At 34.6% G+C, this 18,628-nt stretch overlaps 1 long non-coding RNA gene across 1 annotated transcript in view; it reads right to left on the reverse strand.

The window, feature by feature from the left end:
- Window positions 1–18,177: 18,177 nt before the first annotated feature.
- LOC101678143 overlaps window positions 18,178–18,628 on the reverse strand; it is a 145,721-nt gene continuing 145,270 nt past the window's right edge. The window contains exon 4 of the long non-coding RNA XR_199395.2: window positions 18,178–18,262. This is a non-coding gene — a long non-coding RNA (uncharacterized LOC101678143). The remainder of the gene's footprint in view (window positions 18,263–18,628) is intronic.

An 18,628-nucleotide genomic window follows, 5' to 3' on the forward strand; every position in this document is an offset into this window, starting at 1 on the left:
TGATGTAGTGAACTTGGGTGAAATGATAGTCAGCTTCTGCCCCTTTAGAACCACTACTGCATTTTCACAGAAACCATGTTTCCCCAGGCTGCTCCTAGCCAATAACTGAGCATACTACCAGTGTTGAACGATTCTTAATGTAGTATCTCTCAAATGCACAATTTTACTAGGAGTTCTGGCTGAGACTTTTATTTTTTTAAGTATACTACAGTTTAAGGCTCTTCTTACCCATTTCTTATTTCCCTCTTTATTTTTATATCTCTCAGATCTGAGTCATGGTATAAAGACTCTGACTACTCCACCTCCCAACTGTTTATTCTTCATAAGTCTTTGCCCCAGTAAATTTCTTGTATCTTAGCATCCATTTTTCAGAGGACCCAAATAGATACAGGCCAGGAGTGGTCCAAGGAAATAGGCACTAAGACAATTGTTCTTGGTTCAAGGTGGTAGCCCAACTATTGAAAATTTCACCAGTGGTAAACTTGTTAAACAATCTGTTAGAGAGATAAACCACCCTAAGGCAAAAGGAGTTCCCTGAAGTGCTGTGCCTCTCCTGGTTGCTAGGCCATTGGTAACATTAAACCTCAGCATATACCAGAGGGGGACCTCCTGGGACTAATGAGGAAATATAGAAATTATGCATCAAGATATGTGCAAGAATTATATAGCATATACCATCAGGAGCCAGAGGACTATTCCTGGGATTGGATTTTGAGGGTGCTTAGTCAGAACATAAGATTGGAAAAGTATAAATGTGTTCAATCACGAGAACTTTCTTAGAACACAGAATTTAACAATCCATCAAGGACTTCAGGGATTGAGGCAAACTATTGTTAAGATATAGCCTATGTTGAGTTAGTTGCACTGAGCAACTAAGCAGACAAAACAACTCAACCAGTTGACTTTAGCCAGTGTTCATAATAGGCCACTCTGGATCTTGCATCATGAGCACATGAATGAAGTGGCCAATGATGGCTGATAAAGAGGTCACACAAAGATTCAATATAATAGACTCCCATTCACCAAAGTCAATCAAGGCATAAATGACTAAAGGTACAATTTGCTAGCAATGGAGGTTAATGCTGAAACCCCTGGGTACTTTTCCATGAGGCAATAAATGAACTCTTCTGTCACAATTCTGCCACTTCCATCATAGAATACCAGTGGTTTGTCCTGATAGAAATATAGACCTAGTATGAATTTGACTTTCCTACCTACAGGGTCTTAGCCAGCATCACAGTCTGGGAGATTACAAAATACCTTATTTATAGACATGGAATGCCTCTGCCTATTATATGATCTGGGGACTCATTTTACAGTGAAAGGATTGTTTAAGAGTGCAACCTATGACCTGTGATAATGGGGTATGTTGGTGCTATCACAAATCACACTATCCAGAAGCAGTCAATCTCATAGATTACTGGAACAACACAGCTGAAACATTATTGTGGAGGCAATATGAAGGGGTGCCAGACTTCAGGAGGTAGGACATGTACTAAATCATGAACCTTTGAATGTGTTGGTGGCCTTATTTAAAAGAATTTGTAGGTCCTGGAGTCAAAGGATGCACTATGGTCTAAATGTTTGTGTCTACCAACATTCATAAGTTGAAATCTTGAGCTTGTATCTTGTCTGTATCCCTACTGGACAAGGGGATTCTAAGCTATCTGGTAATTAGTAATTGGCCTAACATAAAATCTAACATATATTATGTGAATAATACATATTTTTTGAATAGAGTTTTATTAAATTTATGTTCTTCACATGACATGTCTATGTGAAATTTAGCATTTACCATACTGTACAATTATTGATAAGCCTCTTTCCAATCACACTATTAAGCTGTTAGCCATTTAGAGTAAAGATAATTCTCATTCATCTTTGTATTTCCAGAATATAAAGCCACACAGCAGAAACTAAACACTTTAAAAAGATAATTTCACTTACTTTAAGTGATAATAGCCCAAATGAAATAATATAAAATAATAGCATAAATTAATAATAAAGTGAGTATTTTATAATACTTGGGTATATATTAAATATAAAAAGCAAATAAAAAACCCAAAATAACCCAAATAACCCAACTTAAAAATGGGCAGAAGACAGGAACAGACATTTCTCCAAAGACATACAAATGGACAACAGACACATGAGAAGATGCTCAACATCATTCATCATCAGGGAAGTGCAAATCAAAACTATAATATCACCTCACAACAGTCAGAATGGCTAAAATCAAAAGCACAAGAAATAATGGGTATTGGCAAGGATGTGGAGAAAATAAACCCTGGTGCACTGTTGGTGGGAATGCAAACTGGTTCAGCCACTGTGGAAAACAGTATGAAGGGTCCCCAAGAAGTTACAAATAGAACTACCATATGATCCAAGAATCATGCTATTGAGTATGTAATTGGGTATTGGTAATTCAAAGGGATACATTCACCCCTGTTTTTACTGCAACATTATTTACATTTACACTTACATTATTTACAATTGCCAAACTATGGAAGCAGCCCAAGTGTCCATTGATACATGAATAGATAAAGAAGGTGTGGTATATATAGATACACAATGAAATATTATTACTAAGCCATAAAAAAGAATGAAATTTTGCCATTTGCCAACAGAGATGGAGCTAGACAGTATAATGGTAAGCAAAACAGTCAGAGAGATAAGTATCATATGATTTCACTCATATGTGGAGTTTATGAAACAAGAAATGAACAAAGGAAAAAGAGAGAGCGAGAAACAAACCAAGAAACAGATCCTTAAATGTAGAGAACAAACTGATGGTTACCAGAGGAGAGGTGGGTGGGGATGGGTTAAATAGGTGCTGGGGATTAAGAGTATACTTATCACGAGCACTGAGTAATGTATAGAATTGTTGAATCAATGTATTATACACCTGAAATTAATACAACACTATATGTTAACTGTGCTGGAATTAAACTTAATTAAAAAACACAAGTTTTTAGAGCTTATTAAGTTGCATCTCCTGACATTTTAGGAAAAAAAAAATCGTGAGAAGATAAAAAACAAGAATCCTTAATTGACTGAAATAAGAATAAAAGTACCAAAAAAAAAACATGGTTCATAAAAAAAAATGGTGGTTCTTAAAAGGTTACCTATGTTCACTGGATGCCCTTGAGGGTTGTTTTAGGTAAAAGAAATCATTTCTTGATTTAATTCATTCATCATATCCATATTGAGTATCTCCTAAATGCTAACCACTAAATTAAACACCATAATATATTCTAACAGTAGAACATAATTATTTATAATGGGTCACATTTAAACATTTATTTCTTTATTGATACTTCTTAATTTATTATATATTATTATTGAGGCTTCTTTATCATCATTTATTAATATATAGACACATATTTTGAAAAGACAATCTTTAGATGTTAACTTTACATATTAATATTTATTTTCTCTCTTTCTCTATTGGTTTCTTTTCTCATACAAACACAAAAAGCAACAACAATAGAACAAAGAAACTAAAAAATAAAAAGGGCATAGCTCCCTTAAACAAGGACAAAGTATTTTCTTTGATTTCTTTTAACAAATTAACACCTTATTGCTCTCCTTGCTGTCACAATTAAGCTTTTTTACCTTACTGGCCTTAACTTTTCATAACTCTTTATTGATAAACTATTAATCGGACAGCCATAATTCCACTGAAGTTGTTCTTTCGAAGATCAAAAACAGCTGCAGGGGGTAACTGGGTGGCTCAGTTGGTTAAAGGACTGCCTTCAGCTCAGGTCATGATCCTGGAGTCCCAGGATGGAGTCTGCATTGGGCTCCCTGCTCAGTGGGAACTCTACTTCTCCCTCTGACCCTCCCCCCACCCAACATACGCTTTCTCTCTCTTTTTCTGTCTCTCAAATAAATAAAATCTTAAAGCAAAAACGAAAACAAAAACAGCTGCTGGTAATTCCCAAAGAGTGTTTAGAATTTCCCAACATGAGACTGTGACTCAGGAACATGTGATCTATGAAGTGGGAGGAGGGAATATAATTGTCTAGAGAATGTCTCAAAAAGAAGTCAAACATGTGAGAATAAAATAGGCCAGGTTAAAGAAGGTAGAAAGTGAAAAAATAAGCTAAAAATGATTAAATTAGAGGATGTGACAATAGAAGCTAAGCTCTAACATCAGTATGGTAAACCCAATCCAGCTCTTACTAGACATCAATTTGAACAATAAATAAATAGAAAACATTTTAAAAAAGCGCCATCTTTGTGAGCAGGGTGTATTTAGCAGCAGTGTATAGAAACAACAAAAGTACCAGGTGTTATCCAAATACTACCTTTTCACTTCCTAGATTTGAAATGTCTCAGCTTTGTCTTTTGTCATATTCATCACCCCTGATTAAATTCAATACCTTTTGTGGGACATAGTTTGTTACCTTCCTAACCAGCCTTTTTGCTTCCAGATATTTCCTCATCTAATACATTTTCAACCATGTCATACAAGCTGAGTTTCTAAATCTGATTATATTATTCCTCCTCTCAAAAATGTTCAAGTCAGTGCTTTGTTTTGTTTTTGTTTTTTTCCTTTGGGGTAAAAAATATCCAAATTCCTTAATACAGCTCTCAAGAATTGTATAATTCATTTTCAACCTGCATTTTCATCTTGACATCAGGTCATGTTTCTCAGTATTTTACATGCTGAGCTTGCTGTTTCTTTCCCAAATGCTCATTAATTCCTTCTCACTGTGGCTTAATCTATTCCATCTATCTGAACTCTCCTTCTTTTTCTTTGATTGTTTAGTGATCCATTACTTATCCTTCAACCACAGCAGTTCCTCTGTGAAGATTCTCCTTTTTCTTTGATTGTTTAGTGATCCATTACTTATCCTATAACCACAGCAGTTCCTCTGTGAAGACTATCTAGATTGACAGTATAACAGTATAACTAACTGGACTCTTGTAACCCAAGTACTGGTGGATGTTCTCAGGACCCTCAGAAGATGGTTCAAACTTAGGCTAAATGGTTATGCTTGAATCCCTTTTCCTAGCTCAGTGTCTGACAGAATTAACAATCAATGAATACATATTAAATTTTATTGAATATGTAGGTCTTTGTCTCATGAGACTATCTGTGGTTATCAACATCTGAGTATAGATTAATAAAATGTATAGCTTTGATTTTGTGAAACTCAAGCTGAAGACTGGGTTAAGGGAATGGTTAGACCTGCAAGAGAGGTCACACATTTCTGTGGGGTAGGCTAACATATAAATGAGGTCTCAGGGCTGAATCTAGTGGACAAGGAAGACCACGGTCACATTCTTTCTGGAAGGTTTTTGAGCAACTATGCTTTTTATTTATACAAAGAAGTTGACCCAAACTTGCCACAAAGTGCCTACCGATATATACAGATTGGGAATGATAGAAACACAGATACCATGATTCTCATTAAGTTCAGAAAAAAAGGATCATCTCAAGAATCTTGGAGTCAATAAATGCATGGAATGGGATCCAGAAATAATGATTTTAGTCATCAGTGAGGGTTGTAATAAAAAGAATGGTTTAATATAAGTATACAAAGGCTATTATCTCCTAAATCATATAGGATTTAGTCAGGGAAAAAAAAAGTCTTAACTGCATCTATCCTGTATTCTCTAGGGTTTTATGTGTCCATTTGTCCATTGGGATTACTTAAGGGACACATGACAAATTCTAATGAAACACACGTAACGAAAACTAAGAAAACATTATATATATTTGAAATAAGAGCTTTCTTCCTTTCTCCTGACCAGAAAAGTTAACCATTTCCAAAAACTTTAAATTATTAACATGATTTTTCTAAATGATTTTTATTTACTATTTATAAAAATAGTACAATCAACTTTTTCTTAAAGATAAAAGGTTAATGAACACAATATAAACTCATATAATTTTAGAGAACAGAGTAACTTTAGAAATGGTTAAGTTTAACCCTCTCATTTTATAGTTATGAAAATTTTGCTAACTAGGGAAGATATTTTCCCTGGGCAGCTAGGGTCAGAGATGGGTCTGGAACCCATGCCTTTTGTTCTCTTTCCATAACATAATTACATCAATTTTAATACCTTTTATTACTATCTAATGCAGGGGTTGGCAAGCTATAGACCATGAGCCAAATCTGGCTTGCTGCCTGATTTGGTAAAGTTTACTGGAACAAAGCTATGCTCATGTGTTTACATATTGTCTGTGGGTATTTCCATGTGACGACACAATTAAATGGTAACACAGGGACCATATAACCCTGGGAACCTAAAATATTTATTTTCTGGCTCTTTACCGAGAAAGTTTGTCAACCTCTGACCTAAACCATTAGCCCTTTTGTGAGAACCTTACCTACTTTCCTCATTCCTCTCCCAGTTTCTTTTCCTTGCAACTACCCACTCACCAGCAGCATCCGCACTCTGTCATGGGACATGCACATGGGAAGGAAAGAAAGACCTTTATACTCCAGCAAAGATTGCCCACTTTTTAACCCAAACTAAATTTTCCTAAAGGAGATCGTTTTCAATACCTTGTTAATATTATTAATAAACACGATATGCATGCTAAGTTGGACAATGGGTAGACATTGGTTAAAGGTCTGCAAACTAATGCATACATATTTAAGATTAGATAATTTTTTTGAATAATTTTGCACGGATATCTTTTTGAATTATTTTTAGAATGACAATTTACAACCACAATTCTCTTGTGATGAGAATTCTGCTTGAGAGTCCTTTCTTGAAGATCCATTCACCATCTGAGTTGATAATGGTGAACACATTGGCTAAGACCAAAACAATGGCTTCACTGACCACCACCTCCCCCCAATCCCTCCCACCCCCCAGAAATAATGCTTGAATAGTACTTTGAAAGAAGAGAGTAATACTTGGTAGTGAACATTCAACTGGATAAGGAATGGGAGACTAAAATGAAATATGATGTTCAGATAGCAAGAAATGGGGTAAGGAAGAAGGTAAGCTTCTTAAATTGTAGAGATAAAGATGATGGTAAGGAAAAGAGAAATAACATGGGAAAGACTAACCAGAATTATATGATAGCAGGAACTGAAAAAGATCATATTTATCTGAACCTCAAACCCTGTTGACAGTAGACAGAAAATGGTGAATTCAACCACAGCCCTGAGAGTGGGGAAAGCACTTGATGCTCACTAGTGCTCTCTACTGTTCACCTGTTATTGAGGATATTACTGGCAATTCATGCTGCGCTCTTTTTAAAGCTACTGAGATTGAGGAATAGAAGAATATCAAGGTGTATGTGCACCTACAAGGAAATTATTCCTGAGAGCCTGAACTTTGACCATAAGAGGCTCACAGGTGCTTCCTCTTAATATTTTTTCAATAAGTGATTCAGTAGAGCAGGACGAAAGATCATTCACAGGACTATGGTCAAGAAATGCCATCGGGCTCCTGGGTGGCTCAGTCAGTTAAGTATCTGCCTTTGGCTCAGGTCATGATCCCAAGGTTCTAGGATCAAGCCCTACATTGGGCTCCCTGCTTAGTAAGAACCTGCTTCTCCCTCTTCCTCTGGCCCTCTGTTCATGCTCTCTCTCTCTTTCTCTCTCAAATAAATAAATAAAATCTTGAAAAAGAAAGAAAGAAAGAAAGAAAGAAAGAAAGAAAGAAAGAAAGAAAGAAATGCCACAAAATTCTTTCAGCTGACAAAAGGCCAGTGATAGCAATACATTTTATCAAGAATATCCAAATTGTTGGAGCTGGGAATCTAGACAAGTTCCACCAAGTTACTGCTCAAAGTCAGTGAAAGGTTTCTCAGAATCAGCACTGTAAAAAAGGCCCAGGTGAGTCTGACTGATCAGCCAAGGTCTGTGAATCACTGAACACAGAGTTTAGATCAGTGAAAAATTCCAGGTTTTAGAGCTCTTAAATAATCTACAACTTATTTGATATGTCCAAGAAATGGCTTTTTATATTTTATTTTATTTTGTGTTAAAATTAACATGCTATTTGAATTCACTTAGAAATAACATCTTATCTAGACCCTTATATACAATGTTCTGAAGCCTGGATTGGATCCAGCATGTCTCTGCATTAAGCTTCCCTTTTTTTATTCATACAGTGGGGACCGGCACATCTGGATCGCTTCATACTTTCAGAAAGCATTTCTTTTCTTTCACGAAAAGCTACAGATGTTTTCCTTGTTCCTCCTCATTTATTTCCTAAAATGATTTAAGAAGTTTCAACCCCTCTGTTCATGATCCTAACACAAGCTCACAAAGAGATTTTTGCAAGGTTACTGTCTCCTGGATTTATCTTTCTGCTTAGTTTCTATATTAATACAATTATCATTTTAAATTTAGATAAATGAGTTTATATCTAAGCACATTTGAGTAACTTATCAGTCTATATATAGTTTGGAACAGAGAAATTAAGGGTAAAATAAAATGATAAAGTGGAAACAGCAAGGAACTAATGCAGGAGTTCATCTTTTCTGAATGTTCCAAATAGGAAGGCACACTTGCTTTAAAAACTCTATTACATTGCCAATGGAAAGCGAATCTTATATCTGATTAATAATATACAATGTAAAAACAAAGAGCTTTAAGTTCTTAAAAAATATTATAGAAGTATTTAGTATTTAACCCCCTGCCTTTTAGTTATACAGTGAAGTGGTTTTCTATCAACTAAATTTAAGTTGTGAGTGCTTCTTTTGGAACTTAGGTTTTTGTGGCTATTGCAACATGTGGTGTAGTGAACCTCTAGCTCCATAAGGTGGCATCAACCTACCAGAGTGAGCAAGGACATCACAGATCATATTTCAGGTGACCTTGGACCTTCAGCTTGCATTTTTTCCTAAAGTTGTTTTATTCAAAGGAGAAATTCAAGATATTTTAAAAGGTTCCTTCTGATCTATTATCCATTGACTTACAAAAAGAAAATCTCAAATGAATCCAAATTTGTGTTCGTCTTAAGAGCCTAAAGTTCAAGTGTACAGTTGAAGCTTATCTCAATCTCCAGTCTTCCCCAACTGGCATACTTGGGCTTGAAATCCTCCAGGAACTCTCTGCTTCTGGGATTTCTGACATTTCAACTTTTGGGTTATAGTCAAACATATAGTCACACGTACCATGTAGATGATTTTCTTAGTTATCTAATGCAGCAAGGAAATGTGGGATAGAGAAACATGTAAGATAGTTAGGATTTGATTTTTTTTTTTTTTTTGCTTTTTACGGATTGAACTAAATCGTATTTAAAAATAAAAATAAATGGTGTTCTTTGAATTGCTTGTGTAGCAGTATAAATGACTCAAAAATACAGAATTAAAATAATCAAATAAAAATGCAATTGGAAAAATTAAAAAAAAAATGCAATTGGGCTGCATAATCCTCATGTGATAAAGGAGAGGATATAAACTAGCTTACTTATGATAAATGAAAGGGAGAAAGAAAAAAATACATTTGCTTCAACAATTGCTTATTAGTGAATGCTAATATTGTAATTTATTGTTGAACATTAACCAGCTCACATAACTAGAAAAACAAGTGATTATATTCCATATATCATTAAAATACCATGCACTACATTATGCCAATACAAATGCATTTACATACCCAGTTATTTCTAAAGGTCATTTTAGAGAACATTGTTAACAATTAAATATGAAGAAACCTGTTTACTTTTCAACTTCTAGTACCAGTTATCTCTGAAGAGGTTCTTATAATATGAAAAATAAGGACCTAATATTGCAAAAAGGGCAAGCCCTAAGCAGTTTTCTCAACTCTGCTTTTTACCAGTTTGGTGACATATAAGTCATTTAATCTCCCTACATGTAGATTCAGAACTGACTCCCCGTTCTTACTTTACAGCAATGTTAGGAGGATTAATTGGATAATGAATCTAAAGGCTCTAGGCTCAGTAAAGGGAGACACAAATGCAATGTATTATTTGCCAGTGAAAGAAGACAATGAGGAAGCACTTTCCTTACTAATCAAAAGTATTCCTGAGAAGAGAGTGAAAGTTAGCAAGTAAATTAAGACTATTTTTGATAGAGTTTCTAGTCTTAGATATCCTAGGGCAGCAAGCAGGGAGAGCAAACATGGCTCTCAGATAATTTAAATATATTTCTTCTATTAAGAAAATGGGGCCACTTCAAAGACAATAGAAAAGATTTCATAAAGCCATCAAAGCACAAACTTTGTGATAGTTGGACTAGACCTAAATAAAAGCCATATGTTCAATAAATAAAAATAAACAGTAATTCAAATGAAGATGTTTTCTTGTATTATTTTCCTGCTGTCTTCTTAGAACAAAGACCACACCATGGTGAATGATTTAAAAAATTAAGTAATAAAAATCAATCCTCTATGGTAGCAGCACAAAATATTATTCCCAGAATTCATGATAAATGCGAATACTGTTGAGTGTCTGTAAGAATTCAGATGTCAAGGAGTTATTTAACTAGAACTGGATTGGGAATAAGATTACCCGAGACTGCCCTTCTTTGATGCTGTCTCCTTAGGATATTTTGCCCTTAAATTAAAATTTTTGCAGTGAGAAGTCTGCATTATATCTAAGTTATTTTCCAGCTGAAAGATAAAGCAGTTACAAGTTTCATCTGTGTTTAAATCTCAGTAAGAGTTATTTTCCTGACTAATAAAAATAAAAGCAACTGATTTTGGTCCAGGTGTGGAATCTCCCAGCATGCCAGGTTTCCCTAAATTGAGAATGATGAGGATTAATAAATCCACCACTATATCAGAGTCATATCCCACTCAGACTTGGTTTGAATAGCCATCTTCAGGTATGAAAACAGATTTGTGGCAGTATTTCTGATATTTGTTCTATGAAACCAAAAACTTATCTGGACAATCTTTTCACAGTAGTTTGTGAAAATGGCTAGTGCATACAGAGAAGAGTTCTTAATACCCAATGCTATCTAACATTATCTTCAAATAGATCACCTAGTTTATGAATTTGAAGTGTTAGCAATTGTTTGTCAACTTCCTTCCATCAGTATGATTGATGGCATTGTGGTTACCCTGTGTTCTTGTTTTGTTACTGGATTGTAGCAATTATCTTGGTCTTTTAATTATAAGTCCCAATCAGAAGATCTCATTTCTTCTGAGGAAACTCAAAGCCTTTTCTTAGACAAGTAATTAATTTAGTTTTAGAACATACTAGATATACACTCAGAAAGCTGATGAACTGTGGTCATTAAGACAAAAAAAAATGAACATACATATTGCAAATACTCTAATAAATTGTGTTATTTTCAACTAATAAATCTATATGAATAGTAATCAAATTAGCTAATAAACCAACCATGTATCATGTGTATTTTATAATTGTATTTTATACATGTGTATTTTATAATTGTGTATTTTAAAAACTGATGGTAAACTGTAATTTGTCTTACAATACATGCAAGTTCTTATTATATTAATAGTTGTTCAGCAACTATATCTAATTTAAAGTTTTCAGAAAGTAACCAATGAAACAGAGAAAGGTTTTGAATTAATTTCATGATATCACATACATTTTTGGGGGATTGAGATAATACTTTCCTTATTTTTTCCCAAGTTTAAGGTGTCAAACTATTTGTGGAAATAATAGGAAAAAAAATTTATCATAAATGCTAATTTTAAATAAGATGATATTTTTTAGATCTCTACTGAACTCACTGCAAATTTATCTGTTTTTCATATGTAAATTATTATTCTTAAGAAGGTGGGAAACCCATTAATTCTTTGAAGACTGAATTTTGTTACTTTGAAAAAGCTACCACAAGGTGGCAAGCCAAGAGAAGTTTTAAAACTGTAATCTTGGAACATAACTTGTGAGGTGAGAGATCCAAGTCAAGTTCATTTGAGGAGTCACCATACACCTGACATGTCAGTAGCCAAATCAGTACATAAAAGTTGAGGTACGCTCCAATTAAAAAAGCATGATTATCCATAAAGGAAAGGCAGCAGGCTATGAAGCCAAATGCTCTGGCATTGAGCCAGAGATCTTAGCTCTATCTTGGCTCTAACAGTGTAAGGCCTGGCAATCACATTAACTCTTTGTGTCAAGACATTTTATTTCTTCGTGCCAATCTAGCAGTGATTTTGTATATAGTAATGAAAAATAGCTGTCTGTAGCTTTTCAGCTCCAGCTACCTCCAGGAGTCTAGGGGAATAACCAGTCCTAAAAGGAGCTTTCAGTTTAAAGCAATTCAATTCAATTAACCTCACCTAAACTCCACTCTCAGAGATCAGCCTGATAAGAACGTTGTGCTGGACACACTGAGGTATACACAGGTAAACAAAATGCACATCTTTGTCCTCACGGAAACAAAAGCACAGGATGCAAGGGAAAGCAATTTACAGAAATTTCATTACTAATAAAATTGAAAATGTACGTACATAAATACATAGAAATATCCAAATCTATTAGACTAGTTAATAAGTAACCTTTAACATTCATATATCTTGCATTTAATACAGACAAATTTAGTTTGGTAATAATTTATTAAAAAGTCCATAATATTGATATATTATCTATCATCTTTTTTATAGCTTCCTCATTCAATGAAAACAGGGCAGTATATATTTCTTTCTTTTACAGTTAGGGTTTTTTTTTTTTTTTAATACTAAAGCCAATCTCAAAATGTTTGCTTGGAAAGTAAATTAATCCAGAACTAAACTTTAGACTCTGGTCTTCAACATACTGAAGGACAATGGTTTATTTGAAAACAAAGGTCACTTCTTCCATGTATGTATGTATGTATGTATGTATGTATGTATGTATTTCCAGTGTCCTGCAAATAGTGGGGGCCTGCTCAATGTTGCTTTTTATGCTTATGTCCTCTAGAGGGATTTAGTAATATGGATCAATAACTGGACAACTAGAGCACAGCTTTATGAGTTATTTCTAGTACTTTAGGTGATTTCTGTTACTAATTTAGTAAGCCTCATTGCATTTTCTCAAGGAATAATTTAAAAAATATACATCTGAAATTCTCATTTGTAAGTTAATTGAAAGGCTGGAAGCAACAAATGCCAAATTTGTAATCAGATTAATAGCTAAGAACTTTGCTTGTTTTATGTGTGCTAGAAACTGCAGTAGGGGCGCCTGGGTGGCTTTGTTGGGTAAGTGTCTGCCTTAGGCTCAGGTCATGATCCCAGGATCCTGGCATTGAGTCCTGTGTCAAACTCCTTGCTCAGTGGGGAGCCTGCTTCTCCCTCTCCCTCTCCTTGCTACTCCGCCTGCTTGTGCTCTCTCTCTGTGTCAAATAAATAAAAATTCTTAAAAAAGAAAAAGAAACTGCAGTAAATGTATTTCAACATTTACTCAAACAACATCTCTTGTATCTGATAAATTTGGTTTTTTTTGCATACTCAAGTTACCCTTTTGTTATCTCTTTATCTCCTTTCTCATTTATAATTTATAATTGATCAAATGGACCCTATTTTGAAATCAGTTTTTATAGTAATGCAGACTTTCTTAGCTGTGGTTTGGTGATGTTATCTTTAGAAATTCTTAAGCAGGGACAATTTTGCAACGCAGGAAGCATTCAGCAATGTCTGGAGACATTTTTATTGTCATTGTAGGGGAGGGAATTGCTCCTGGCATTTAGTAAATAGAGGCTGGAATGCTACAAAAAAAAAAAATCCTACAATACACTAGACAGCCCCACACAACAAAGAATGTCAACAGTATTGAAGTTGAGAGATCCTGTCATTTTAAACCTTACAGTCAAAGTTGATATATGTACATGTACTTGCACTCTTTAAATGAAGAAAATCTATGGCTTTCGTCTATTATTAGAAGGATTCCTGAGATCAAAAACTACATTGAAAAGTTACACATGATTTTACTACGCAATTTATATTCTATTCAGTTTAGTTTTAAAATTGACATTATTGAGTCTCTTTGCTTAGCAATTAATAAGTCAAAATTTTTGCACTGAGTTAATAAACAAGAAAAATGGCACAATAAAGCAATATATTAATGATAATGGCAACTTTATACAAGAGGAGTGGGGGCATAAAGAGCTCTATATTTTCTGCTCATTTCTGTATATTGAAAACCGCTCTACAAAAAAGTCTACTAATTAAAAAAAATGCAATGTGATATATGCAATAATAGCAATGAGACAAGCAAGGACAAAACAGGAGGTGACCCCTGAGCACTTGAGCAGGCACAATTTGAAAGAGAGGCACTTCCAGACAGAGAAAAAAGATCACAAACATGCTCTGTAATATAAATTATTCCTGTGAAATGGAACATTTTCTGGGGATTTTTCAACTGGTATAATTAATAAATACTAATTTTTAACAGATACTTAAATTTTTAAGTCTGAGGCTTCTGGGTACTCACACACCCTGTTTTCCTTTCCAAGTTCTGCCGCTGGATGGATCTTACATTCCTTTTCCTATGCATATTTGTGGTTCCTATACTGCCTTACTATATATCCTTTCCTTTGACAACAAATTCATCACTCTTTTTAAAAAATTTTTTGTTATTCTAACAAGACTTCATACTTCTCTTGTTTCTTCCACCGCCAACTCCATTTATAAGTTGGTTTGGAATATTCTCATTCCAGGAGTGGATAAAGGAGAATTTCAAAGGACCTATAAAAATCCAGTTACATTCTTCTCTCACTTCAAGAAATTTTTAAAAAAATATTGGAATCATTCTTTGAATGATCTTCTTACTTTATAATACTCAAGATAGGCCCAGAACAAGAAATTTAAATCTGGCTTTAGCTTCTAGCCATTGCTCTTGTAGACTTGTATATCTTCTTTTCATTGTTGTTGATGTATTTAGGATTAACTTTTTTCTATTAATGAAGTACAAACATTTATGATTGTGGCTTTGGGTTTCCAGAAGAAAAGCAGGCAAAGCAGGCTTTGGCCTGTATTTATTCTTATCAATTCACCCTTTTACTCTAGAAAAAAGTAGTCCTACTTATACCCAGGTTCACTCCATGGATTTTAACACTGGAGTTTGGGGAGAAGTCTCAGATAGGGATGCAAGCCATCCTTGCCTTGCATTTCCTCCTAAAGATATTGTTGGAAACATAGAATTAAAACAAAAACTCCCAAACCAGAAAAACTCTCCACAAAGGTAGAAGAGAAAAAAAAATTATTGAATAGGAATTCAAGCAGATGCAATGCACATCACAGACAATCTGTTAAAGAAATTTGAAATACAGAAAGAAATCTTATCTTTTACATAGCCAAGCAAATACAATTCATTGCAAACATATTTTCAAAATAATCAATAAACAAATAAACTAGTCTTCAAGTAAGGGAATTGACATCACCTTTTGTCATATGTAGTTCAACCTAAATTCATTTCTTAATTGGGGCAGCCTCCTCTGTTTCCTAATTGCCTATATTTAAAAAATCTTATATCCTTACCATCCCAGAGGTAAGTTATCAATTTGGAGCCAAGACCTGGCTGAAGTCAGGCCTCCACACCCTCTGAAAAGTGGGAGATAAGGGTGCTTCCTTCCTTGATTACATTTCGAAGAGATGGTTTCAATCCTCAGGAAATATTCCTGGTTTGCAAAACTGGCAAAAAGCTTATTAGCCTTTAAAAACATTTATATAGGAGCACCTAGGTGGCTCAAGGGTTAAAGCCTCTGCCTTTGGTTCAGGTCATGATCCCAGGATCCTGGAATGGAGCCCCACATGGGGCTCTCTGCTCAGCAGCGAGCCTGCCTCCTTCCTCTCTCTTGGCCTGCCTCTCTGCCTACTTGTGATCTCTGTCAAATAAATAAATAAAATTAAAAAAAAAAAAAAAGAAAACGGTGTATGCCTGTGTGTGTATGCAGGGGGGCAGTGTGTGTGTCTCTTTTGCACCAAGGAAAATTAAACTTTTTCTATTTCGATTTGTACTTGCCTTACAGCCTATGAATCACCTGTTTTGAAAGTATACAGTATTCTATTGTGGGATTAACAGCTGATTCAAATTTTATTTTAGTATACAAATATGTGCTCACACATTTATGTTTATTTGTAATTATTAATCATGTCCAAATTTGATAAGTCGTACACCTATTTATAAAAATTTCTGTAAGTTTTGTTATGTTTCTTAACTTCACATACTATAAAGAACCATTACCTACATGTTTGTAATAAAATTTATGTTAAACTCTCCGGATAGAGGGACACCTGGGTGGCTCAGTGGGTTAAGGCCTCTGCTTTCGGCTCAGGTCATGATCCCAGGGTCCTGGGATGGAGCCCCACATCAGGCTCTCTGCTCAGCACGGAGCCTGCTTCCCCCCCCCTCCCGCCTGTCTCTCTGCCTACTTGTGATCTCTCTCTGTCAAATAAATAAATAAAATCTTAAAAAAAAAAACCTCTCCGGATAGAAAAAACCCGCACTAAATTGTATTTCTTAATCTGAAAAATTAAAGAAGGGAAGAGTCAAAACAGATTTAAATGAAAAATTATATCTTGCTTCCATACATAAATTGTTTTAAATGTATTTTTTTTTCTTGTATTGGTATTGCCTGGAATACTGATCTTAGAATGAGAATCGCAGCATCTACTCCTAGTGTACTGATTCTAAATATAGTTTTTAACAGGACTTCTACTTATACTTAAAAGTCCAATTCAAAAAGAAAAGAAAAAAGAAAGAAAAATCATGTCTGTTCCCTACATAATGTATTTAATCCCATGTACGATGAAAATCCATCCTACAGCTATGTATGATGGAAATCCAGTACTGAGAGCCCCAAAGTATCATTAATTGTTGTTTCAAATCTCTGGGTGATATTCATTTCTCTTATTTAATCATCTCATTTTCATATTCCATAATGTATAAATTACATTTTAATACTAATTACTAACTCCTTATATAAAACAGAAGGGATAAGTAAAGGAAGAAGATAGCTAATATTAAGTATGCACACAAGTATGTGTGCATACACAGGAAAGAATAAGAAAGAAAGATAAGTATATAATATCCTCTTTTTTGAATTAATGAGAAGGCCCTGGGTCTTATTTATGATTTCCTTCCTTCAGTACTCCTTCCATGTTCACTTTATTCCCATTCAGCATCTCAGATGGATGCTATTCATTTCTTGAAATGATTCAAATTTTAATTCCTGGAGATTCTAACCCTTTGGTGATCCTGATCTTAGCCACATTCTTTTTCTGTAGTGTTTCATTAAATTTACCACCAGATATAATAATACTCTGAAGTGCTCCAGAGGATCTTCTGGGACCCAGGGATACAGGGGAACATCTATCTGCCTCCACTATTTAACAGCAAACCTATTTCTCTTACCAGCTGGGATTATTTGCCACAATCATTTTGCTCTTGGTAAAGTAGCAATAAGAAGTCTTAAGTGATGAGATGGCAATGCAAATTCTTATTTAGTGATTAAAGACTAGGAGCATTCCTTTTTAAGAAATAAAGACTTCCACACCAGAAGAAACTAAAGAAATGGGACTTGGAAACTAGATTATTCTCAAGTAGGTCCCTTGTTTCCTAGACCCCTGTATCCCGGTTAGAAGAGAAACAACGCTATAGGTTGGCCACTGTTCCAAAGATATATCATGTGCTATAAGGCAATATCCTAATGTCCTAAGGTATCATTTACAAGCTAGTGCTGTAACTAAATTCTCTTTGTTTTTCTAAATCCAAAAACTAAGTTTTCAATAAGCCATTATAAAATTGTGCCTAGGCTGAAGTGTACATCTCAAGCACAATGAATCCAACAAATCCTCATTTGTTTTTCTATAAAGTTCATTTTTTTGGACAAGATGTAATGTGTAAAATATAGGATGTTAAATTAAGCACGAGTAACTCCAAGAAATTCCAATTCTTAAAGAAGTATTATATTCAGGAAAGACAAATTTCAATCACTCTTTGAAATCACAACCCACTCCTTATTAGTAGGATGAGACTATTTTAATGAACTAAGCATCAGATAACAAGAGCTAATCTTCATGATGGGCACTTTGGATACACAACAGTGACTACAGCCAGGTCTTCCCTGGGGAAGTAAAGTTTATCATTTCGAGACATTTGTTAATAATTTTCCCTATAAACACGGCTTTTTTCTCTGTGAGTCTCTTCCTTAATCCTAATATATGCCATGTCCAATTTCCTTTTGACTTCAGCTCTGCTCAAATAATGTTACTTCAAACTGATAATGGGATGTTACTGCACATTGCTCAGCCTATGGCTGGAAAAATCAATAAATACCTGATTCATAAGTAGTTAAGATCTTGTAGTGACTGATGTCCCACTGAGCGGTGCCTCTGACCAAGACCCAGTAACAACCCTGGGTTTGCTGTTGAAAAGAAGAGTTCATTTTAATGGTGGATATGGAGGTACTCAAATTCTAGGGGCCTGCTCTGTGATTCTCTGATTGTGTTATTATAGGCAAAAGAAAACTCAAAGTAAAGGGAAAGTCAGAATTTTTTTGATTCTAAAAATTAATGCTGAAGATATGTATACAAAGATAAATGCTCATGAGGACATATACCCTAAGACTTCCTTTGTGTTCAATACCCTCCCACCATCCTGTTTTTAACCACTACTAAATTATCTATCATGTCAGGATGTAATAATTTCTTATTTTTTTTCCTGTATGTAGCACTATACTTGGAGGGCAAAGATTATATCTTTATCTTCTTAAACCATTAGTGTCCAGCTG

This window comes from Mustela putorius, unplaced genomic scaffold (assembly GCF_011764305.1).
Source record: "Mustela putorius furo isolate JIRA1106 unplaced genomic scaffold, ASM1176430v1.1 tig00003911_pilon_pilon_pilon, whole genome shotgun sequence".
NCBI classification, from domain to species: domain Eukaryota; kingdom Metazoa; phylum Chordata; class Mammalia; order Carnivora; family Mustelidae; genus Mustela; species Mustela putorius.